General features: G+C 36.5%; 1 protein-coding gene across 4 annotated transcripts in view; it reads left to right on the top strand.

Annotated features, from left to right (window-relative positions):
- The window catches only part of lpp (LIM domain containing preferred translocation partner in lipoma), a 207,188-nt gene that overhangs the window by 37,880 nt on the left and 141,701 nt on the right, over positions 1 to 27,607 (top strand). For 3 of the 4 annotated variants that reach the window (XM_079882835.1, XM_079882833.1, XM_079882834.1), the window contains one exon: positions 9,969 to 10,015. The gene's annotated coding sequence lies outside the window, so the exon portion shown is untranslated. Of the gene's footprint in view, positions 1 to 565; positions 577 to 9,967; positions 10,016 to 27,607 lie in introns of those variants that run through there. The other variant, XM_079882836.1, reaches the window with a different exon arrangement.

Below are 27,607 nucleotides of genomic sequence, written 5' to 3'. Positions count from 1 at the left end.
AAAAAAAATGTTGTATGGGCCCTTTTTATATGCGGGCAGACCCTGGTCACCATTCCTTGTCATTGTATGTGTTAATTTTTAGGTGAACTGTCCCTTTAATGTATTATGTTGAAATTTCATCATCTGTATTCAAAAACTTCATTGACTCTTAGCTTTGTTTGCATGTTTACGTAATCTGTTTCTAATTTCTGAGCTTGGTCGAAATGAGTCAGAGATGCGGCACCCCAGAGAAGTGTGGAAAAAGTAAGTCAAAGATTTCCAGTGTAGCCCCCCTCACCAAACATGGGCAGAAGACTTCACGAAATAGAAGACTGTATTACTGGCTATATTAGGGGCCTTGGTTGTTTTGTGCCATTATAAGCTTAAACCCTGACAAACAGGATTAAGCACACCAAAAATACAAATTCATATTTTCAAAGAACTCCTAACTGACGCATTATTGGATAGATTGGGATGATCCGAGGTATTCCAGCGAGAGCTAAGAAGGATCATGCTGAATCCAAAGAGCTCAGCAGTAAAAGCCTTTTTTCCTAGGGTGCTTGCCTGCTCTGTTCCAAATTTTTGGCTAGAAAGAGATGGGAGAGCGTGAGATTACAGCTGTCCTGCAGCTCTGCATGGATACTGTTTGGGGCCAGGGCTTCCTAGATCACTGCCCTTGACACTACAGAGAAATATCCAGCCAAGGCCTCAAAGCTGGTCAATTGCTCATTATGGTTTGAGTTATATCATCGTCCTATTTAGGATAATGGAAAAAAGAGAGGGAATGAAAACAAACTACAAAAGGTCAAACAAAGGGTTTAAGGCATTGTCCTGCAGCATTAGGGCTTAAAAAAGAGCTGAAAGCACAGACATGCCATTAAACGGAGAATTGTGTTGGATGGGTTTGAGTGAAATGTATTTGTTGAGTATAGCAGCTAAAAGGATAAAAGCCTGGTTTATACTCCACACATGTGCATTTGTTTTACTTGTTGCAAAAACATAGATGACTCATGATGGCTTTGGGTCATGTTTTACTCAGTCATTCTCTTTAAGAGTCTGACCTGTGGGAAACAGTCACATGTCCCATGTTCCAAAACAGTGGCAGCCCTCACTCACAGCTGTGCGGATCTGGGTCTTTTTTGGCTACTGGGCAAGCTGGAATGTTAAGGTCAAAAGATGTTAACATAATCAGCTTTAAATAATACCATCTTTACACTTCAATGGTACCACAGAAGCTACTTCTGAACGAAAAAGTGAATTATGGACAGCTTAATGTTGCACAGAGGCACTGTATTTTATGGACAAAAAACAAAACAAAAATGTCAACATCTTGTCCAATGTCTGTCAAACAATGTGTAAACGGCTATGAAACCGAATATAGTAGGCCTAATTGGTTCTGTGTAGTCTATGCTATGCGTTATGTGCAAAAATGGTTTAAAATATAAACACCATAAAACATCTGCTGCTTGTCCAGTTTTAAAGCAAAAGTTTAAATTATGAATAATCTATAAAGAAAAACTAATGCACAAAAATGCTACATTGTAATCTACCCCAACAACTTTTTTTTGTTCAAATTATATTGCTACCTTTACTTTGACACACATGCGCGAGCTGGTGCTCATTTAGTGAATACTGAAAAGTTTAACGCAGGCACGCGTCATGAGCAGGCAAAATGGAAACACTCTTCTCAATTTACAGACTAGGATATCGGGGTCAAATGTAAGTTATGCGCTGGAGATAAAATGTTTCCATTGTATTGTAAACAGCATACACAGTTTGTCAAAGCACCTGACAGTGCAAACCACCTAAAACCATGCTTATGAGTTTGTGTAAAGCACGCCACTTACTGTAAAGCATTCAAATGTTTTGGACAAATGCACCTTCCTTGCTGCAGCTAGTCTGACCTCTCTCTGCTATCTTTCAAATGCGTTTTGTCAATAAAGATGTTGTCAAGTTAAAGGGATGGTTCGGAGTAAAATCAACCTGATTTAAAATCAACGGAGTAAAATCAACAACTCCTGATGTACTTACAAACTTTCCAATGCCTTGTTTTATGAGTACAGAACCTATTTGTACTACTGTATAAGTTTGGTACCATTCTGGGCGTTATTATTGGGGTAATTTACGAGATACATCATAGGATCCATTAGCGCCTGCACTAAGCCATTCGGCTGATATTTCAAAATAAGCTCTAACTTTAATAATGTTCAACCAAGGGAAAAAAGGCTTCTGGGGGGATGTTTGGCTCGAGGTCATGGTGCAAAGGACCCTAGGTTGATTTTACTCCGAACCATCCCTTTAAGTCATGGTGGTTTTCCGATGACAGTGCACAGACCCGATTAGTCGATATTGAAATTCATTGTCGATTTTTTTCATTATCGATTGCATCATTAAGTTGTATGCAAAGTTTAATATATATATATATATATATATATATATATATATATATATATATATATATATATATAATGTATATACATATATATACTATATATATATATATATATATATATATAATGTATATGTATGTGTGTGTGTGTATAATAAATGAGAAAAATCTAAAACTAGACTAAATGACTCAGTTGTAGTGTTACTAGCTGATAGTGACATCTAAAATACCATGAAAAGTCATGAAACTAGCTACATTATTATATAGCCTAATTATAATAACTATTCTATTTTAATATATTTTAAAATGTATTTCTGTGATGACAACATTTTCAGCAGCCATTACTCCAGTCACTGTCATATATTTCAATAACTATTTTAATATGCTGATTTGGTGCCCACATTTCCTCTTATTATCACAAATGAAAACAGTTGTGCTGAGATTTTATTCAGGATTCTATGAATGTAAAGTATAAAAGAATATTTGTTTGAAATATAAATATATTGTAACATTGTAAATGTCACTTGTTTTGATCAATATAGTGCATTTTTGCTGAATAAAAGTATTTACTAATTTAATATTAATAAAGAAAATCGTACTCACCCTAAACTTTTGAACTGTACAGTAATATAAACATCAATCTGTTTTTTAATGAATGAAAATAAAATTTCATCATGCAAATATAGATGATAAACTATTTACAATTAGATGTACCAGTAACTTGCAGTCTGTTTGAGTTTCAAATTTTTTAATCTCATAATTTAATTCAGCAGTTTTTGTTATTCTTTATTATTTTTCAGCATCTTATATGGCCATTTGGTACTCTTTTGTTAAATACTGAGTTGAAATGGAAGGCGGAGAGACAGGGGAGGAGGGCTGGATTTTCAAATCCCTGCACTGTGGGTCCAAATATGGAAGGAAAGTTTCTGGTAGCTGAACAGTTTAGCTAATATTCCTTGCATTGTGGACATTCCTGCAAGCTCTTATGGACGGTTGGGCGGGGAGAGGGTGAGCTTACTGAACATCCTGAACAGGCAAGCCAAAAGAATAACCTCAAAAATGAGAGTTATTAGTTTGTCCAGCTCTTTTAGTGTTTTATAAAAGTCCTTGTTGTGATCCACAATCCTACTTACTGGAGGGCAGTCCATCATGTTAATGGCTGAGGCTGATAGGATGTTTTATTGGATGGTGTGATGTGAATTTGCATCGTGTCAGAGTGTCCCATGAGGATGACAGATGCTGATTTGATAAATTGCATTATACACACCAGTCACTTTCTGAGATCAATGGCGGACTGCATAGAATGTCCTGCCTCATGGTATAGTGCTGTGGGGTATGGTTAGTCCCCAATCTCTGCAAAACACAACACAACACACCACACACACTCCCACCTACCAGAACAGACCCTGGAATAGATCTTAGCCAAGCTATTCCTTAGGGTATTCACATCTGTGTGGTTATTGTTAAGGCAGAGCTAAAGCAGCCTACTTTGGAGAATATAATACAAAACAACTGTAACTCCCTGTAGGCTGTTAGCTTGTATTTCTGACAGAGAGTAAATCAGGACTTCTTCGTGTTGCACTTCTAATAAGCGAATTTTAATGATTTAGACACATTAAGTGCATCAACACTAAACCAATAGTCTAAATAAAAGCATGCGTCTCCTGAAGCCCTTTGACTTCAAAAGAAACATCTTAAAATGTTCGTATGAATGATTTAAGCCTATGGCAAGACGAGAGACCGGCCGAGTCAATGGCACATCAATCTTTCACAACTTAACATACGCCTGTCTAACTGAGTTTGGCAATGCAGAATATTCCCTGGAAACAATGGAATGGCCGGAAAGAATGTAGGCAAAATTATGGGGAATACGACCGAGAATTACAGAGGATATAATGATAGAAGAAACACAAAATTTTGGAGAAGCAAAGTGCAAGAAGAATTTAGGGCTCGGATGAAATGCAAGTCGGTTTTTAGGATTGTCTCGCGCCTCACTTTATAACAAATTTGGCTGATTGCTTTCCATGTGCTTTGGATTCAGAATGGGCCTGCTTCTCATAGTCATCTTTTTACTAAACAGCATAAAGCCAGCGTTCGATTGCGTAAATGACAAATAAGAATTTCCATGATAAAGTGCGAAAAAAATCATTTAAAATCTAAAAATACAACATATTTTTCTTACCTTGAATAAATGTGAGTGTACACAACCTAATCATTATTTTCAAAAACCTTTTTTACCGACTGGGGTCAATTCGACCCCAGCAATTTAAACCCCCAGAATATGATTTTATAAAAAATTTTTTTTAACAAAGGTTTAAGTCAGGTACTTTGTTTCTATGTTGACTTCTTAAATAGCCCTTTAAATAAAACACCACCTACACCCCCACCCCGCCCCTTATACATCTAGAATACCTATTGCACGAATATGGACAAATTAGCAAATCACCATAACATCTCAATGATTGACATAAAATTAAATCAGTGAAAAAGAAATATATATATATTGGTGTTTTAATGGCTTTATCTTATTATATTATACAATTTTTGTTATCAAGGATATGTTTGGGATCAATTTGACACTCCCATGGATGATCTCAGAATGGCTCACTGTTTGCACAACGCAGGACTCATAGTAGCATTCACCTTTTTTTCTCTGGACAGTCGGTTTTCCAGATGTCCCAAACAGTCGGAAGGGGGCTTTATCAGAGAAAATAACAGTGAACCAGTCGTCTGCTGTTCAATCCTTGTACTTCCTGCAGAATTTTAATCCGTCTTTGATGCTTTCTTGGAGAGAAGTGGCTTCTTTGCTGTTCTTCTTAACATTAGGTTGTTGTCCAAAAGTCTTGGCCTGGCTGTGTGTGCAGATGCACTCGAAACCAACTGCTGACAGTATCAAGCAGTTCTGCACTGGTGCTGACACGATTCTATAGCTGATTCCTCAGGAAGAGACCGTCCTGGTGCTTGCTGGACTCTCTGTGACGTCCTAAAGCCTTCTTTACTGAAGCTGAATCTCTCTCCTGATCCGGTAAATGGTTCTTTTAGGTGCAATATTCTTTGCAGCTATTTCCTTACATGTGAGGCCATTTTGATGCAAAGTGACCATGGCTGCACATCTTGCTTTGGGGGTAACCATTGCTAACACAAGAACACAATGATTGGAAGCACTTCTTCCCTCCTTTTATAGCAATCATGAGCTGATGATATATGATTAGATTGCCACGGCCAAAAACAGTGAAATTTTTGGTTTTGTGATCAAGTTTATTGGCCAATAAAGCTTTTTGAAAATATGTCAAACGCATCTGATAACTCTGCTCAATAATATAGACAAATGTGAATCAGCATCACAACAACTGAAGCAGAAAACTTTGCAAAACTCTAAATTTATGTCACTGCCAAAAACTTGTGGCCACGGCAGTACCTTGTCGTAGGAAGCAGGACCCTAAAAACGTTCCATTTTTGGACGTCATGTTTGGCACGTGATTCACCACAGCCAAAATAGCGCTGTATGGCAGATGTAGCGCTTTTATTTCTAAATATGAACAAACTTGCTTACCATGTCATCAACTATCTTCTATTTTGATTTTCACATACGTGTATGTGAGTTTGTTTTGTCGTTTAAAAACCTTTAGAAATGATCTTGATCTGTAACGGGAGATGGGCGCCTCCATGTTTGTTTGGGCCGCAGTTCAGAGATTCCTGTCTGTTGGATTTATTAAAGCACGTGAATTCATCAGTTTCTCCCAAAATACGTGAAAGTAAGTGGCCGGTGAAGTGGGAGAAGAATAGAGTAAACTTTATTGTTACTTACACTGTGTATCTGATATGAATAAAACATGTCGGCAAATATATTTGAGTGGATTGTTATTGCTGCTTCCATAGACACAATGACCATTGTGTATTTTACAAACTATAAATGTATTGTTTTGCTATAAATTATATGTATTTAAATGTCTGAAACCTAAAATAAACATTATGTTGTTAAAAACACTGAATAGTTGTGATATATGACAAGCGCTGAGCGCGTCCGTCTTTGGCTCAGCGCCAGCCATAGTGCAAAAGCACAGTTTGAATCTGGTAGTTATGTCACGTCACTGTACATTCGCTCCTTAGTGGTCAACTGCTGCAGAGCGTGCCAAAATCGAAATTGCTGATGAGATGTAGAGGAAAATATCTAGTGGAAAATGAGAATGTTACGTTGTTAACATCCATCGCGATGTTTCACTGTAGACATCGTCTAATGACAAATTGGTAGACATCGCCCAACCCTAATCAGGGTCCTCATCAACATTATCCTCTGTACTTCCACTGTCAAAGAATTGAAAACAAAGATAAATTGTTTAGAAGGCTTCTGTGGAAGCTTTCATATGTTTTCTCTTCCCCCTATGTTTGGTGACCTATCAGTGTTCTCGCAAAAATGTTTTGCCCTCCCCCACGGCACAAAATATCAAAGTTCTTTGGAAGAACTATGTTTTCCCTTCCCTGGAAATATCTAATTGACACTGGAAATATCTAAGTTCTTGTGAGAATTATGATTCCCCCCTCCACCATGTCGTGTACAGTGGTTCTCGCAATACTACCGGTATGTTAGGTTAGGGCCCTAAAGCAGAAGAAAGTTTTTTGAAGACATCATACATACCTCAATATCATACAAAACAATCAAAACAAATGAGTGTAGCATTTTGATATTTGTACTTTTCCTTTAGTGTGTAATACAGCTGTTTGTGCATTTGAATCCCACAAAAGAGACCCACTGAACTACTCGAGGCTAATGGGAAATAATAGGAAGTTAGGGTAGGGAATGACTTTTTCTAAATAATCCAGTTACAACAAGTTGAGTCGTTGAGTTCGCTCGGATCAGTTCTGAAAAGATTTGGTTCAAAAGTAGGATTTTTTTGAGAATCTTTGTTTCCATTCGTTAAGCATTTTTGTCTTTTTGTACCCATGCAGTTCCAGTTTCCATTTACTTTCATTATTAAAAAGAAAAGACTGTCCAGAATATTCTTCAAACATTCTCCTTTTGTGTTATATAGGAAATAAAAGAAAGTCGTATAGGTTTGGAAAGACATGCGGCTGAGTAAATAATGATTGTTTTTCCTCAGTACAATGAGTCACATATTTTGCAAAGACAGGCTTTCATAATGTTCTTTGAAGAAGAATTATTTTACCAATTACATAAGAGAGGATCGTCACACAGAGGTGAATGCAACAGATTTTTCCTCAGTTATGGATTCACTTATGGCCACTGGCCATGAAGAATTTATGAGTCTATTTCATTTATTAGTGTTGTCATTCCAACGGCACAGAAACTTTGCCAGGTTTCAGCTAGATTTCTTTGAGTCGTATTTCACTGCTTGTTGGCTGGAGATTCTGAAAATCACATGATGCTTTTCTCCTGCGCTGCTTGAAAAATTGGGTTTAGAGGCAAAAATGTCATGGACTGATTTAGTTTTCTTCAGTTTAATTGCAAAATGTCATAGGAGCCAAAAAAACAACAACTTTTTTTTTAATGAGGCAATGAAATAATCAGTGGTTAACTAAGAAAAACCGTAAAACACAAAACATTTTCATTACTTGAAATAAAATAAACTTTAACTGAAAAAATATCAAATATAAAAAGTATTAAACTAATTTTATTTCAGCTAGTTACCAAGGAAACATTTCTCATTTTCGTTTAGGTTGAGGTACTAAATTAACTAATTAATAAAAAAAAAAATAATAAAACAAAAAAAAAAATATATATATATATATAAACATCTAATTCAAAATATTAACAATATAGTATATAGATGATACTAAAATAATACTCTTCAGGATACACTGATATTTTGAGAAATAATTTTCAAAGATTTAGGCCTGGTTTCACAGACAGGGCTTAGATTAAGCCAGGATTAGGCCTTAGTTCAATTAGAACTTTTAAGTAGCTTTTATAAGTGTGCCTTAGAAAAAAAAAAACATTACTGGTGTGAATCTTGAGACAAAACAATGGCAGTGACATATTTTAAGATATCTCAGTGCAAGTTGCTTTCAGTTAAAACATGCATTTTAAGGCTTAAGCCTTGTCTGTGAAACCTGGGTCTAGAGTAAAATGCTTTATTTTAAAAGGAAAAGAGACGAGTATGTTACTGTTTGTGTAATAGATTTATCTATGGTGCATTGCACTGTCAGTTCCTGGATGGCCTTGAAATGGGCCTTTTGTTGTAACCTTATATGTAATTAATAAAATTTAGGAATTGGTATGGCTGATGAGTTTTTAGACTGTTGGCTTATCTGGCAGGAAACAACTTATTCAATGATATGGATGGCTGGGTGAACATATGTGTGTATATATATATATCTCATTGTGTTCACCCAGCCATCCATATCATTGAATAAGTTGTTTATATATGTTTTTTTTTTGTCTTAGCACCCTCAATCAGAGCTTTGAAATTAATGCCTGTGGAGACAGTGCAGATAAAAACATGAAGAGAGTCAGTCAGAAGTGATACCAATCACATGTAGCGCCGCTGCTCCTACTTCTTTTTCCCGGCGGTCTTCCTCATGTCTTGGCAACGTGGGGAACTGGCAGTGTCAATTTATCAGAGAACAAAAGAGACACTATGTGGGTAGGGAGTGCATCTGTAGGCCCTTGGAGAGGAAACAGACCCCCTACCTCCTACCTGCGCATTCAAACAGGATGTTCCTCAAACAGACAAGTGGAACCTCATAATTAGCATTTTGGAACTTTTTCTTTTGTTTGTCTTTCCTAGTCTTCTTTTTAAGTTTTCTGTTTATGTTGTTTATATGAATTCGCTGTTATTCCAGAGCTCATTGTCCTAGAAAGTTTAGAGTACAGTTATTATGGCAATACATTATATGTACGGAAGATTTAAAGTGTCTGTCGATAGAGATTTTGCTGTTTTGTGTATCACAGTGTGTAAATATAGAGCAGGGCGCAGGACTGATAAAAGTTTTTGACACGTTAGAAAGAAATATGCATGAATTTGAAAATGAAGCATGGCGCAGGCATGCTTGATGTTAAAAAAGTTTAGCTCAGTTAAGTACTTGCACTGTCAAATACACACTAATGGTAAAATACACACAAAATAATGCCAAAATGCCTGTCTTGGTGGGATAAAATAAAGATAAGATAAAATAAAAATAACAAAACAACTTTATTGTGATGGATATTGTTATCGTGAAATAAGATTCTGGTCATATTGTCCATCCACTCCTAAGTACAATTGAGTAATTGACAAATAACATGAATGTTGTTTTATCAATATTTTATAATAACATTTTTATGAATTTATGAAATTGTATATTTTAGGCGCTATGGTTGAATTCCTTTTTTTGATTTATTTTAAAGTACAGTGGATGTGACAAATAAAAAATCATTAATAATTTTTATTAACAAGTACAAATAATCATTGTGGAATAATATGAGGTTCATACTCATAGTACAAACTTCATATATATATATATATATACATATACATATAGACACATAACTGCAGGAAAATACGTGATTTCAAAAAAATTTGTTTAATATGAACAATATTAACATCTATTATTTTCCTTATGTCACCAAGTCCTCATTCATCTCTCTGTCTTTCACGTTTAGGTCTGTGATCATCTGGTGATTCATCTTTGCTCCTGAAAAAGAATCAGGTAAATTCAAACCCTTTATCTTTTTGCTTTTCCTATCTTTCCTAATTTTTCTTAATAAATCTCTTACTTCATGAAATCTAACACAAATGATATTTCCCAGTGGGTGGGCCTGACAATTGTTATGACGTAGAATAGAAGCCAAGTGGAAGAGTAAGTATTTTTAGATCGAAGGTTTCATATTGTTTTGACTTCATCCATGTGTTTTTTTTTTTTTTCCTTTTTTTTTTTTTTTCTCAGAAGCTTAAAAGTTGGATGAGCTGGGCTCACCAGTTCATTTTATTCTTTTACGTAACTTTTGGCTGCTTTACATTCTGTACACTAAAAGAGCTGCCTCCGTGCACTCCTGATGTAAAGAGAGGGAAGGAGAGAGGGTTGCTTATATAATCTGACCTGAGTGTCAGAGAGGCCAGGGGCAGGACACAATGTCATCTCTGTGATGTAAGCCCTGGTTCCCATCTCACATGATGCGTTCTGTTACGTAACAATCACGTACTTGCAGATGGCCACCTGACTACCCCTTCCACTTCACTCGAAGGAAGCAGTGTGCCATTGGTTTCCAGGGCAGACTTCATCTGACACCCTGTGCAGCCTCCTTCAGATCTTGAGAGACTGACATGCATGACATTTACTAGATGCAGTATAACATCAAAATTGACTATTTACTTTCTCAATGCACATTCTTTGTGTTATTGAATGATCCGTGTACATTATTCAAACCTGGTCAGAGACTTCTGTGAATATTTATTTTATACATACTGGAGTTTTTTTTTGTTTTTTTTTTAAATTGTGAACTGACGCAACTCAAGTATTTATAGTGCATAAGTTGTGTAACTTTACAAATTGGCTGAAAAATTCTGGATATTTTGGGGGGTAAAATGGTTACTGCATTTATAATACAAAAGAATATGGGTCGTTTTGGAGGATTTCAAAGTAGAAATGTGAAGATTATAATTTTATAAAAGAACTTACTGTACATCCTTCTGTTAAAACGTGTGTATTACTGTATTTGAACAGTATTACAGTATTACTGTATTTGAACTGTAAAGCAGTTTAAATAATTTGACAGTTATTTTAGGTGTTATTTTGTCATCGATGTAATTACACAGAAGATATTTTTGTAATATTTTATGTCTTTTGGCTATTTAAACAGTGAGTATTTTAACTTTTACAAACTGGCCCCGTGCACTTTCAATGTAAACACCTCACTGGAACACAGATTTTTTGCTTGTTTTAAAGAAAAGGAGGGACAATTGCAAATAATTTTTTTGTGTTATTAAACTTTATGCCACAAATTCTGACGATTCAGTTTAACTTGCACTGAACCCAGAATATCCCTAGTCTTCCTTTGCATCGGGAACGCACATACGTAGCAGCGCACTAGGTTTTGAAACTAGGTTTAATTTTAGATTTGCATGAAGACTCATGTCAAATGTCTGTTGTGATTTTGTCATTGTATGATAGATGTGTTTTCATCTTTATGTTATGATGTTATGAAACATATGCCAGTTATTTCAGAGTCGCAGTGAGATCTCTGAGGGCAGGCGCCTCCATTACACTAAATGAATTTGTTTTTGCATGTACTGATAGCACTAAACGCTTCTCACCTCCTAATTGATTTTATCATTCATCTCCGGGGAATGTTGTTCACAGTCATGGATGCTTCTGAAGGAGCCACGTTTCAAACAAGCAGCACAGTGTGGACAATCCACCCCCTCTCCACCCGAAACTAAGATGTTGCCCTTAGAACTAATAATGGGCTTTAGCGCATGCTTCTCCGATTGATCTGCTAAAACTATAAGTGCAAGCAGAACAAATCCCTGTAATAATTGCCTCAGGACGGGAGCCAGTGCCGCGCTAAGAGTGTGTGTGTTTGTGTGTGTGTCGGCTCATAGCGCCACTCACACACATTATCTCTCCACTGTACATCTCCTCAAAAACCTATTCTCTGAATCATTTTATCAAACTACGCTTTCCACTTCTGTGTCCTGTGTAGTTGGAAGTCCGATATTCTTGAAAACAGGTTAGCTGTGTCTTTTTTCAGAAACATTTTGTTATACACGCTCACTCACATATAGATATAGAAACACATAGAAAGCTACATAAACTCACAGAAGAGACAGAGAGAGAGAGATGGATTAAAAACCTATACGAGACTGACTTGAAGACACTTTAATGTCTTTATTTGTTTACATTTTATTTTTAACCCTCGTGGTCTGTATGACTTTTAACCTTACAGATTCTTTCAAAATTTTGCTCTGACCTTATTGAAGTCAGTATGAAATGAAATTTCACCTTACCTATTTTTCTAAATGCACAATAACTCTTTCCTCGCCAGTGTTTTTTAAAAAAAAGTTCCCGTCAAGTTTAAAAATTTGATAATTTTCACACAATTTTCATGGCCCCCAGAATATTTTGTTGACTGAATAACTGAACATGCAATATATCAAAAGAAAGAAATGAGCCTCTGCTTATAAACAAAACAAACAACAAATTTTTTTTTATTCTTCATGCCTTCTTTTTTTATCAACACTTGAATGTGGGTAAGTTTCATAAAAAAAAGCAACGTTTTGAACAAAAAGCTGAGAAAACTGTTTCGTTAAAGACTACAATGTGCGTAAACAATGCTTTTACTGCTTGTTTCTGCTCCTTTTTTCCCTGTGCTTTGATCAGGAGATTCTGTACTCTTTCAGAAGATGCCTAATAGCGCCCCCTACCGTATGACAGTGAAAACTCAGAAAGTCGTCAATTAAAACGAATAAAAATTTACGTCAATGTCGGGGAAGCGTTGTCTCATAAATAACGGAAAATTTCATCAATGGTGGGGGGAAAGAGTTAAATGCATGTTAAAGTTTGACCCCGTAACATTTATTCGAAATGCCATAACCCGATCTTCCAGTGAAATAACAGACTTATCTCTCTCTTTGAGTGCAACTCCCACATCTCAACATCCAATCAACAATCGATAAATTGAACCAGTCCCTGCTCTGCATTTTTACTTTTTCCATAATCCATTACACTCGGATGTACTTCACAATATGAAAGAAAAGCGTTTGTCGCTACTTTAAACCCACTGGCAGATGTTGTTGAAGCTTGTATCACAAAGTAGGCATAAGGTCTGTTCACATCAACACAAATTTTAGAGACAATAATTCAGTCCGAATTCCACACAAGATTTGTATAATATACTATAAATATAATAAAAAAATCCAAAAAGATAATTGACATGAGTGAACTTTTACAGTTTGTAGAAACCTTTTCACTTTGAGACCCCCAACAGAGGTATTGTAACGTTTGTCATGGAGCACATTTGAAGAGTGTTAGTGTGAAATGTCGTTTATATTCCCTAAGACTCCAAACAGAGCACATTTTTAGTTTTTGTCCTTTTTGCAACTCCATTGAAAGGGACACCAGGAAACAATAGAGAGAAGAAGAAGGGGGAATGGGATCAGAAAAGGGCACAAGACTGTAGAATGTGTCAGAGAGCATTCATTAACCACCAGGCCACTCTTAAGTTTTGTTTTTAAAAAGACTCGGTTTCATTTACTCCAATTTAGAAATTTTTTAAAACATTATTTCTCACTTGGATTTACATTGACTTTCCAATAAGACCCTATGTCAAGCGATATAGTAGTTCTTCTTTCCCAGCCCGCCTCGATACTGTCGAAACCATGCCCTTCTCAAACAGAACTGAGGCATCAGTTGTACATGTTCATGTGTGCGTGTGTTTGAGAGCTGACACATGCCCAGTGGTGTTTGTTTTTCAAGGCATGACTTGACCGCTGTTTGGAATTCCATTTGGCTGGCCATCTGAGAGATGAGCTTCAGGGTCCTCTGTCACGTTATGCCTGTACCACTGCTCTGAGCTCGCAGCCAGATATTTGTGTTTTTGAGTTTCACTGGGGCTGTAGGGCTCCATGTACACAACATAGTCCAAACACTAATCATTTAAAATAGCTCAACTATAGTCATGCTGCTTTATTGAGGAGCTTGCTAGGAAAAACTGTGGGAACACTAAGGAAACTAGGAAAAAGTAGGAAAAGCAAAGAACACCAGCATTTAATAAACATTCTGCACATAATAGAGAACACACACAGTGCTGCACAGGGCCTTGAATTGGTGAACGTTTTTTGTTTTTAAACATAAACCATCTGAATTAACATTCACTAGAATAAATAGGGGCTTTTCAACACTACTTTTTAGAAGAAAAAAATAAATTTCTTTAATTTAAAAATAGCTGAAAATTTGCCATGGAACTGAAGTATGACCTTTATTTTAATTCCAGGTTTCCTGTGCTTTCTTGTTACGTTGCACAATTTGGCCCAAAATAACTATTGTAATGTCACTGTAAATAAAAACAAAAATTGTATTTAAGAATATAAGGATAATACAATTTTTGCTTTGAAGTACAACTGTCTTAATTCATTTTCAAATGTTAAACCATCAAGGTTTTATTTTGGTGGAAAACAGGAAGGAGCCCTTAAGGATTCTGTTTTGTTGACAACAACATGGATTATAACCGCTTTTCATTACAAGTTTGAGAAGATGGTTGGCGCATGTTGCCTTTCCAAATCCACATTATAAGCGTCACAAACTCAGAGCAGAGATGAGTTCATTTGTAGCAGCATTTACTGTAAAGCGAGTCGCTCTGAGACACTGAAACTATTGAGCTGTCATGAGTTGTTTGCGTGTAAAAGAACACAGTGTCCTGTTTCACTCTGAAATACGCAGCGTATATATTGCGATTTGAAAATCGCCATATCGCAGTTCAGTTTTTATTTCGATTGTGCAACCTTATGCCGTACCATGGTGCTTTATGGTATCAAACAATACCATATTTTTTGGTAAACCATAGGACTAAATGATCATCTGTTTATATGCTGAGGTATTACCATGGAACATTTGTATAAAACACAGTAATACCACAGTGCATCTTGTAGTATGTTTTAATTTCATAGTCAGTGCATTGACTGAATATTTGGTGTAGAAGTATTGTGAGGTGTGGACATATATCTTTCTTGTACTCTTGCTAATCCAGTGAAAATCTGAGTGGTCATTGCCATGGAAACCCTGGGGAACTATCAGGTACAGGCTTTGGGGTCTTTAAGTTGACGTTGAAGCATTGATGCAGTAGTGACCATAGCGATGTGAATGTCTTCTGTACTGTACTCAACAAATCTTACTTAAGTGATAGATGATCAAAATCAAATGACCTGAAACAGATTTTTTTCTGTTTTTTGAGTGTTTTATTATTCATAGACTGACTCTTTCTAAACTGACTACTGGGGACATGTTATGTGTTCAGTATTCACAATGGTTCATTTATTTGTCAATTTATTCAGTAAATCTCTTGGCTTTTAAGACCATTTCTGAGGTTAAACGAGCCATGGTGGATTAGGTACTCATGACACAACCCACCCGTTCCGAGAGATGTGAGCGGTCCCCAGACACCTATTCACTGAAGGAACTCTGACTTCACTTGAAAGCAAAGCATTCCTATTGCTCTCTTTCTGTAGCTGTCATCCATACTGTCAGAGCATGTGTTTGCATACAAAAGCGACAGTATTATGTGCACATATATATCTACAGATATTTATCTTATGTCGCTTTACTGAAATGATAATAACCTTTGAAAGTACGCCATTGTAACAGGTTATTTTCAGCACAGCTGCGGTGCAGAATGAATTGAATTTATTCTCTCAGCAAAATATTCAGTTTGTATTTATTTTTTAAATTACTGCAGAGGAATTGTCTAAATAATTTTATGTGCAATTTTTTAAAAAAATCCAAAAGTTCGTAATTTTTATGGTCACCAAGGCTACATTTCTTTGATTAAAAAATACAGTTACAGCAAAAATATTTTGAAATACAAATAGTATTACAATTTAAAATAACTGTCTTCTATTTTAATATATTTTAAGATGTAATTTATTCCTGTGTTTTCAGCAGCCATTACTATGGTCTCCAGTGTCACAGGATCCTTCAGAAATCATTCTAATATGCTGATTTGGTGCATATTCTATATGCACAATGTGCTGCTTAATTTTTTTTTTTATTTAATACTTCCCAGGGTTCTTTGAGGAAAATAAAGTCCAAAGGAACAGCATTTATTTGAAATATAAATATTTTTTAACATTATAAATGTCTTATATTTCATCAGTTTGCTGAATAAAAGTATAAATTTCATTAAAAAATAGATATATTGTTTTGTAGTATAATTCTTTCAGATTGAAAATTTCAGTGTAGAGAAACTCAGTTCCATGTTCATACACCCCTCCTTGGTAATTTGCAGGCAAGTAAATATTTGTGTAAATCAAAAAAAAAAAAAAAAAAGGTCTCCAACCATTACTTGAAGCTATTTTAGATTAATGTGATGGCAGGCGAGTGAGCAGTATCAGCTGCAGAATGTGGTTGTGTGTAGTGGCAGCAGGAAGAAGGGAATTATAGCAAGTGTAAGCCTGGGGCCAGTGTGTCTGACAGGGCCTGTGCAGGGGGCTCAGTGCAGGGTTCCTTGTTTTGCTCTTAGACTGTTTGTTGCTTCTTTGGATTCCTGGCTCTAAGTTGTTGTTCTCGGGCCAAATTCTCATCGCACACACAGAGTGAGTCAAAGAATGAACACTGAGTCCTGCTGCCAGCTGACTTTGAAGAACAACCCAAGCTTTCCATGACAGCCATCGCCGTTACTGGCTCCCTGGGAGAGACGCTCTTGGGGGAAGCATTCTCCATAAAATGCTAATGTTAGATACTTCACTGAGCTGGAGATTCCCATGACATTGGTTAATCCATCACCTCCTTTCCTTCACTTTACCGAGAAGTCATTTGTCTCTTTACTCCTTTTATAAATTCTCTGTAAGCTCTTTGCCCACATCAGTTGTTGCAGTCAAGAAGAGTTGTAAGTGCACTTTTCGCTTAATTGCTAGTTCATTACAAAAATGCAGTTTAAAAAAGCCTTTTTTAAATGCCAAATTCTTACTGTATTTTCTTACAGTAAATGAAATACACAGGGTTACAAATACACAGTAAACAAGGATACAAATGAACTTTTTCAAGCCCAATTCCAACCATTTGTGCTCGAGAGTACTTTGGAAAATCGTTGTCGCTTAACACAGTCTGCTGCTGCATCAATAAATGCTACTTGAATCATTGTTACGCAAGGAGAATGCTATACATCAATTCTATGTAGAGATGCTGCCGAGTTCTCTGGGCCCGAGCTCATCTCAGATGGTCCAAAAGACAGTGGAAATGTGTGCTGTGGTCCGATGGGTCTACGGTTCAGCTTGTTTTTGGCAAAAACAGACTTTGAATTCTCAGGCCCAAAGACTAAAGGAACCATCCAGACTTTCATCAGCAACAGGTGCAAAAGCAAACATCTGTCATGGAATGGGGATGCATCAGTACAAACAGCATGGGTGACTTGTATATGTGTGAAGGTACTATTGATGTGGAGGCTTATATTGGGATTGTACAGAGACATACACTGCCATCAAGATGACATCTTTCCTGGGAAGCAAGACATCCAGGCCTCATTCTGCACATGCTACAACAGAGTGGTTTTTAGACACTCTAGTCTACACCATAGGACCAGTCAGGGATGTGCTGGACTGGCCTGCCTGCAGTCCAGACCTGTCTCTCTTATTGAAAATGTATGGCCCATCATGAAAAGGAGAATCAGACAATGATCACCATACTTTTGAGCATTTACTTTTATATGAGGTGAGATTGGGCAAAAATTCCACTTGCAAAATTGCAACAATTAAGGTCCTTGCACAGTGAAATTTCCGCACGTTAAAAAATAAATACGACCTCACGTTGTGTCAATCACGTTTATAAACTGCCTCCAAAACTTTCGCCCGTCATAAAAAAATTCGCTTCGGGTTCGATTTTCTGAGTTTTTCGCATCCGTAGCAAGGTGAGGTGAAGTAGAAGTTGAGAGGTGTTTTGACAATTCAGAGCCACCCAATGACGAATACGAAAAAACGCATACGAAAATTTCGGACTCAGTGTGCAGGGACATTTAGTATCCTCAATTCCCAAATCATTAAAAAGTATAATTAAAACTTTCGCCCGTCATAAAAAAATTCGGTTCAGATTCGATTTTCTGAGTTTTTCACATCCATAGCAAGCAATTTGAGAGGTGTTTTGACAATTCAGAGCCACCAAATGACGAATACGAAAAAACGCATACGAAAATTATTCGCATACGAATATTACAACTTTTTTTTATAGTGTGTTGCAGTCATCAAGAAAAAAAAAAAGATTTTTTTTATTTTTTTTTTATATATTATGTTTACAATATACACTTAAGTTGGTCAATGAAAACATTGGAAATCCATGCTTTTGACAGTAAAAGAGAATAGTTCGCTGAAAGGTTCTTTGGCGAACCAAACATGGTTCTTCTATGGCATTGCTGTGAAACGCCCCTTTTGGAACCTTTATCTGTAAGAGTGTAGTGGTAGAACAACAATATACAATCAATCATTAGTAATGCTCTAACATAGCTATCAGACCTGATTAGAGAAAACTAAAGACCTTATTGAAGAAAAAAAACTAGAACTGAGGAAACAAGACAGACAGACATAAATTTACTAATAAAGAGCTACTTAGTTCGATGCCATACAGTTCCTACCCTGTTTTACATGGAGAAACACGGTCTCGACAAAAGTGTTATTCTTTTGTTGTGGCATCTATTACAGTACAAAGTGGCTGCACATCATTAACTTCAAATCTGAGTTTACTGGTGGAATGAGGCTGACGGTTCATTCTTTCTTGTGCTTTCCCTTTCACATTCGGCACCAGTGATGCGTTCTCATTGAGTCTGATTATGAAGTTTGAAAGCAAATTCACTCTTTTCTTCTTCAAACCTGCCTGCCCAGATGAAGAACTCTATTAGATGAGGGGAGATGAAACGTGGCAGTTAAGAGTCTGATATGCTCAAACGGTCCACATCCTCTCCCATTTGCCGTTTTGCATGTGATATTTATCTTGCAGATACTATTAAAATCAGATGAAGCGTTCTTTGACTGATAGACAGAGTGGCTACACGACGTCAAAGCAGAGAGATGATTATCACGATCTGATATTGACACCTCATTACGTTCATACTCCTGAACAGAGGATGCAAAAAACTTTCTCTGTGCGTCAGAGAGTTTGCTGTGGTGTTCTTCTGTGCTTGTAACAGTTCTGCTTGAGGCGAGTTGAGTTTTCTACCTCTGTTCTGATAAAATCATTCAGAGGCAACTGTCATGTCAATGATGGTCAGTAGGGGTAATAGGGTTAACTGCTGTTTGTATTATTTTTGTTATTGGACGTTTCTCAATTGTATAGATAGGGAAAGTGAGAGATGAGGCAGAATGCGATAAAGAAGAGAGATCCCCGCTAGGCCACATCTCGCACAGTTGTGTATGCTGAAATAACATTACTGACATCAAAGATGTTCTCAAGAAAATTGTCTATAAAAAATAAGTAAAACATTTTGTTAGGCTGTGTTATTTGTTGTGATATTTGTAGTTTAGGGTATTTTCAGAGTAGGTTTGGACAGTATGTCAGATATGCATATGATTTGGTGATTATAAAATTAAGCAGTATGAATTCTGAAATAATTTAATGGGCTAGTGACTAGATGACTAGTGATTCTCAGTAGCAAAATTGGCATTAGAGTTGTTCATTTCGATTAATTTCTCTAGACTCTAACCTCTAGAAACTGTCCTTTTCAATAAATTGACACAAAAAAATTGATTAAAAACTAATCATAAATTGGTTTGCATCATCACTTAAAAATGTACTGTGGGATTGTTTATCATTTTTTTATTTACTAAAAAAAAGAAAGAAAAAAAATAGAGTATATGTAAATATTGATGTGTATGTATTGTTAGATTGGTGCATATAATTAATATTTTGCTTCTTATGTTAAACATTGAATTAACTTAGCAAAAATTGCTTTTTGGTTGAAAATTGAAAATAATCAGATGAAACGTAGTGTTTTTTTAGTTTTAATTTCTATAGTATTACTTCAATGCTGCTGTCAAATAGACCTGAAAAACTTTTTAGTTGTATCTTTGTATTTGTCCTATTTTTGCATCTTTGTTCTTATTTTTATAACTAAGATAAAATAACAAAAACAACTACAGTATATTGTGATCTTGGGTTGTAGTATAAATTTTAAAAACCAAATTAAGATTGTTGAGAAGACTGCCTGCTCTTCTTTAATAAGAGTGATAGTTTCATCATCTAGATAATCCAATTAAGTGTATTTGACCTGACAATAGCCAGGGTAAAGGAAACCTTTAAAGTTCAGCAGAAAAGTTCAGCAAAGATTTCTGAGGTAAATCCCTCCAAGCTCCCTCTATAGTTGGTAGCTTGTAGTACCAAGGTTTGCTCCATGGTCGCTATAGGATATGTTGCTTGAGGGGTCAAATATATGTGAAAGTCTCATTACGATCAAATACGTATCTGTTTAACTGAGCAAAATGAGCACATACATGATCATTGCACTAAACTGAAAAAGCAAACCGCAAATGTCTGCTGACAGCATGAGAAGTCTGGAATATTAGATTACTGGCACATCCCTAAGAATGTTTACAGCATGTGAGTGGAATCAGAGTAGATTTATTGCATGGATTATACATCTACGAGTGGGTCTGAGTTCGTTATAAGCCATCAGTTAACCGCCGACAGCCATCGGTCAATTAAGAATTACAGGCCAGACAAGCAACCAAAGGTTTTGAACTTCCTCAATAATCCTCTTTGGGTGTGACAGGGGTCAGTGTACTGTGGAACGAGTGGTGATGGGGTGAAGGATTAAATATGGTCTCTCCCGTTAAATGTGTCTACAAGTACCCAGCTTTTAACCTGACATTGCAGACGGCTGTCGCCGGGCAGGCTTTGGCTGCTTTTATTCTGATCTGTTGAGTTGATAGACAGATAAATCACAGATGTCCAAATGTGTCCAATTTTCTGACTTATGTGATCACTCGCATTCATCTCATGATGACGGGTGCTTTCAGGGACTTTTCGCCATTGTATAAAACTGGCTTAAGTGTACAAATGGGGATGAGTTTATACAAACAAACTGTTAGAAATCCGCAAACCATTTCCAAACCGCAAAGAAGTTAAAAAGTGAACTGTTTTCTGTTGCAGTTCTAACACGTTTTGTTTATCTTACTATTTATACATAAATCGTTTCTGGTGAAGCATTGCACTGACAATGGCAAAGTTTTGGGTTCAATTCCTAGGACACACACACATACAATTTCACATTGGACAAAAGCATTTGCAAAGTGCATAATTGTAAATTTACAGTACCGTAGATTTTTATTTTTTTTAATAGAAATTAATATCTTTATTCAGCAAGGATGAAAATTCTATTTGTGCTAAATTTGGCTGCTAAAATTTCAGCTTTGCCATCATAGGAATAAATTAGGCTACATTTTTTAAATGTATTCAAATAATAATAATAAAATGTAATAATATTTTACAATATTACTGTTTTACTGTAGATCATATAAATGCAGCCTTGGTGAGAGCATAATAGCATAATTATTCAAAAACATTAAAAAAATCTTACAGACTGCAAACTTCTGAATGGGACTCACTGTGACAATGTATGTGCATTTAGGCTTCTCTTATTTTTTTCCCCATTGGTCAGCCAAACAGTTAGACCTGCCCCAAACAGATCATTGGATGAGCCACACTTCATATTTGAAATCAAAATGAACCCTATTTATCTTCTTAACACGTTACTGGTGTTATTTGTAATAATTCATCCATGCATATATTTGTTTGAACTTGTATAATCAAATCTTTAATCAAAATGACAAAACCAAATCTTCTTGTGATATGACTATCATTGCTGACATATGCAAGGTCGTCGGGTAAGCCAATCACATTCAGATCGTTGTTGTTGATTAAATGGTGAAATTTTCGTAGTTTATTAACTTATTGATAAAATCCAGCCTGACCCTACAATCATAACAGGGGGAAAGTATGTTGATTACAACTTCCATTTGCTGGCCTGTATGCAGCCCACAGTAAGCAATTCCTGGACCCGGTACAAAACGGAGGGGCCCCTTTTCGGTGGCCTTGCTGTATGATTTCTGGTAGGGTGCATTTCTTCATCCCAAACTTTGTGCCGTGATGTAGAGACACGTTTCTTCATTAAATATCCAAGGTCTTGTAGAAGAGGCCCTTAAGAAAGCAGAGATCGAGTAGAGCTCTTCTCTCTCTCTCTTGGCATGCAGTACCAACCCAAAGTGCCAGGCAAGCCAGCAAAAAAGCTGCCCATAAATAATTGTGCTCCTTGAATTTAGTCACTCTGCACTTGCGCTTCCTGGCTGTGAGTCAGTTCTCTCTACTTTATGCACTCTGACTGCTGCAAATGAAGATGTTTCAAACATTTTCCTACTTCTAATACCAACTGCAGATCGAGCTATTAAAAAAAAGCTCAAATGATTTCCCCATAACCCTGGTTCTCCCAAGAATAGATCCTTGCGTTTCATGGTGAAGTCTTTTGTATTTAGGCAAGAAGGTATCGTTGAAGGTGGCTTTTTTTTTTACTTCAGTGATGGGCAGTAATGTTGCCTTCAAGTTCACCAGGGAAGCTCCTATTTAAAACAAGCCCATTTCCAACTACAACTTATCTTGTGCTTTTTCATGGAATTCAGCAGAATTCAACATACAATTGTATCAAATATGAAGAGGTCCAGGGTTATAAAAGGCTATTTACGTAAAATATCCATATGTCACACATTTCAACACATAATTAAATTATTCAGTTGAAATGCTTCTTTTTGAAAAACAAGAAAAACAAACAAAAACATCAAAACACTTTCATATGTTGAATACCAGATTTGTAACACTGTCTGAAATGAAAATATCGAAAACAAAGAACATTTTTATGATATTTAAAGGCATGTATTCATTTCATATGACAGTCATGATCTATTTGTACATGCCACCAATCATCCAAGCTGTCTGATATTAGACCTTTTATCTTCAATTTGTACAGATTGTAATGGTTGTATATGAGACTGACAACTTTTCGAAACCGAAGGCAAATTCTCTTACTTTCTTTCCAATGTCTGCTTCTCCATTGGGGAAACAACCTTTGAGTCCAACTGTCATTAACTAACCATGTATGCAACAAGGAACCAAGATTGAGTCTTGTGGTGTTCTGACTCCATGGCCTTTCTGCAGATATATTTCATTTGAGTTTATGAATGCAGAATGAATGCTGATGGTTTCCAGGTCATAAACACAATTACCGAACTGATTTATGGCATGACAGATTGTTGAAATATATATTTTTTCAATTGTAGGTTTTTTAACTCGCATTATAAATCAGGGTAGTGATGACAACCAGTAGTAAAATGAATTTAGAGTCACGGCCTCATGGCTCATGGCTGTTTGTGTGTTCAGGGTCTGTGCAATTTCTCTTCATAATATAGACTGCATGTTTGTAGGTCTTGTGAGCAAAAACTTCCTTTATTGCAAAGTTGATCAACTTTAGAAGACCCAAAGCTATCTTTGAAAATATAGTTCTGTGAGGACATAAGGATCTTCTCTTTTCACATGACCTTTCATAAAGATTTCTGCACCCTCACACTTCCTCTTCTCACATCTCAGCATGGGGAAGGATTGAACTGAGTCAACTGAAAGCACACCAAGCCATTGCGAGAGAAGAACTCTCTCAGTATTAATAGCAGACTTCTGCTGTGATCCTGCAGTGAGAAGAAACACGCAAATGATGTTCCCGGTCTGGGCTTTAACCTTTAATGTTTTAATCATTCCAGAAATGAGTGCAGTTGATTTAAAGATCAAGGCTGGAGTTTGCTCTGTACTCCCTTTAGTCAGAACAGGTTGCTATCTAAATCATCTTTCTTCAAGATTAGCATGTCAATCAATTTGAACCTCTAAACTAAACATGCCGACTCATGTTCAAGGGTCTATATGTGCATATATAAATTGGAAATCTTATCATGACAATCGTATTTGAAACATCAGTTATTTCTTAATCTCACCAAACCTTTGAGGATGCAATTTATTCTACTGGATTTTCCACAGAGAAAAGTTCTAATGGGTTTGAATGCAGCAGTTTCGTTTGTGAGTGTTTTTGGTTTTGTTCGTCACATTCCTTTAGGTTAATAAAGTCATTTGGAATTGGAGATGGCACCAATGCGGCATTATTTGTTACGTTGTTCTGTAATTTTATATATTTTGATAAGAACAAATACAGGAATTTTCACCAGATGAATTTAATAGCTTTATTTGGAAATAATTAATCATTTTAGATTGGTATGAGTGATTTTGTAGAGCAGTACATCTGCATAGGAAAAAAAAAAAAAAAAAAAAAAATTTTTTTTTTTTTTTTTAAAGTGCCGTGACACACCAAGCCGACATCAAAGAACTAGCGGCGACAAAAGCTGATTGTGTTATCGCCTCTCGTCGGCTGTGTCTTAGCCAAAAACCTTTGCTTGAACACACCAGAAGGAATAAAGGCGACTGCCAGCTAGCACGTGCATTCCGCTCTTGTGTGTAAGGAAAGAACTGTCTACATCAGGGGTGCCCAATCCTGCTCCTGCCGATCGACTGTCCTGCACAGTTCATCTCCAACCCTAATCAACACACCTGAAGCAACCAATTAAGGTCTTCAGGATCACTTGAAAATTAAAGGCAGGTGTGTTTGATTAGGGTTGGAGATGAACTGTGCAGGACAGTCGATCGGCAGGAGCAGGATTGGGCACCCCTGTCTACATCATCAGGTATCAATAGTCTATATTCATCATTCAAAAATAGAAACTAAAACTAGACCTGCAGATATACAAACCGTAAAACAAAGCAGTGCTTGCTTACCGTTTTAAATATCAATCATGCTGATCACTTTCTTCATTCCAGTTGGCTCATGTTGTAATGAAAATATTCACACATTCAAATGCTCAGGTAAGATGATGTAAAATTTTAACTGCCTTCTGTCCATGCTGTCTTGACTTTGCTCGCTTTCATCACTTGCTTTTGCTTTTTACTCGTTCAGCCAATCAGAGAGATCTCTCTCTCTCTTGTCTGATGCCAGGCATGACTAGAGCCGACGTGTGGAGCACACTGCAAAAAACTAGGCCGGAAGACGCTCACCAACAGGCCGACTGTACGACCCTTAAACATTTCCAACACCATTGAATTAGACTTATTCCACACTTTGGTTTCAAGGGACAGGTTTAGAGGAGCGACAAATGCATTAAATGTACTAATTTAATTAACTGAATTATGTTCTGCTTAGTTGTTTACTGCTGGTTTCTTGATTATTAATTTAGAATCAATATTAATAACATAAAATACATTTTTGCACACTGAGTTCTAAACGCCTAAACAGAAGCAAAACAAATCTGGTGGAAATTTTCTCGACGGTCTGTTGTACTGAGTGAGCTACATCCAAATAATTGATGTGCTGAAGATACTGGATTTATTTTTTTATCACCTTCAAGCTTTTATTCGCAATCACAGGACATTCATATATATTAGTATGTATTTGTTTGTTTGGTTTAACTGTTGGCTTTCTATATTCAAATAGTACTAAATAACCTCTAAATTTCTCTTTCAAAATAACTTCCACTCTTAGTTTCTACATTGATGTGTGCTGATATTTGAACATTATTTTAATTATAGTTATTTCTCAACAAAGAGAATTACATATTTTTTTAACACTTTGTTTTTTAATACACAACTTTCCTTATTGTGAGTTAAATATTAAATAACTCCAGAATAATATTAACATTTCTTTACTATTCTGCTTTAAAATAATAAGAAAGTTAGGTTTCAGTCTGAAAAGACACCTTGTAAATCAATGCAAGACTCATCAAAGCTTGAACAAAATCACATTGTCTAATGCCTTTTTCTATATATTTTTCAGAATTATATTTGAATGCGCTTATATTGCTGAGTATTTAAATGCTCTCTTTATGCTGTTATGTCACTTATCCTCAAATGACCTATGCATGCGTGTTTATATCTTTCAAATGATCGTTCCCTCATTTGTTTGTGTTTGTTTATGGGTCGAAGATCGCCTGGGGGTCTATCGAGGTGAACAACGCTGACATGTGTCAATCTTTAACAAGGTGGTAGACACGAATCCCTAAGATGTTCTATCACACCATTGGCTGTCTCTAAAATCAAAACCTGCTTATTATGCAAGCTGTCCAAATCCATTTGATTCCATCCTTTGCCAATATGGAGCTGTCACTCTCTATCAAAACGCTGATATTTATATTTACCGTTTTACACTGTGAGACTCTGGATCCCTGTCACGGGGGAGCTGAATTGGAGAGTCCCAAAAAACCATGAATCCATAAAGGCACTTGAGAAGCATTCTGACAAGCTGTGAAGACGTGAAATTTTTATGGGTTTGATAAACATGTTTTGTCATCAGGGGAATTGAGTGCATATTTTTTAAGCAGACATGGAAGAGAGTCGATACTTCAGGCCTGTTTGGAGGTCTCAACCTTTAAAAATCAACATGGGGTAACGTATCTCTTGATGTCCTCGCACGAAACGATCAAATGCCAACATGGCTTAAAAGTGCTCAGCAGGCAGTATGCTAAACATGGCAAGGGTCTGCCTTCATCTTGATTTGCCTGGCGAACGAGCTCGTTTCCATGTCTGCTGCAGATGGAGGGGGAATTGAGATCTCCTCCATATTAGTGATGCATTGTTTTAATCCCATTTGTAATGCTTATCAAACGGCATGAGCTTTCTCAAACACTCGGCTAATTTGGAAAACAAATCAGTGGTGGCCTTGTCATTTGATTAGTGCTGGTTTTGTTAGGCTTCCTTATTAGCCTAATTAGGTCTTTGTGAGTATGAGATATGTGCCCAGGGGATGTGGCCAGTGGAGAAACTGACCTCCAACGTGATTGACCCTGCGCCAGCTAAATGATTCCTAGCAGATGTAGATGCCAACAGCCAACCCTTAATAATTTTCCTCTTTTTTTTTTTAACAAGCAAGCGTACATTTTTAGATAAATTAGCTTATTATCACTCTGGGGTGATGATATGACCACTTCTCTAAATGTAGACAGCTTGACAGAGCTTCCCCCCTTGTGTCAGATAATATAAAGAGACAGTTTGAGATTGTTATCTGCAATAAATGCTGAATTGCCGGAAGAGCAGATCTAATAGGCAAATGTACAGTAGACTGAGGTTTTCCAGTACATGAAAATCAGCTGGGATAAAAGTGACTACAACTGATGGATAACCGTTGCTATTCATTAATAGCAAACGCCTGCCCAACAGGTCCAGTCCCACTGTTTTATCTTGTTTCTAAATTGTTTCCTGTCACAGTTCCATTGACAATGTTGGAGATTAGAGGATCAGACAGTTGGATATCTTCTATAGTGGGGCTTAAGATAATGAATAATTGAGCATAATCAAAGTCTTCAATGCATTCTGCTTTTTTAGTACCTACCTGCAGTATCATCAGTGACAAAACTATGGTGAAGACAAGAACAATCCCAGTTGACTGAACTTGTGGGCTCCAATGAGCAAGTTCTTATAGTTTTAGTCAGTTGTGTTTTCTCTCACTTTTGTCTCTGCGGGATCAACTAGAGGGAT

This window comes from Squalius cephalus (genome assembly GCF_949319135.1).
Source record: "Squalius cephalus genome assembly, chromosome: 10".
Classification (NCBI taxonomy): Eukaryota; Metazoa; Chordata; class Actinopteri; order Cypriniformes; family Leuciscidae; genus Squalius; species Squalius cephalus.
Note: the sequence above shows the minus strand (reverse complement) of the source record. Positions and strands in the feature narration are given on the sequence as shown.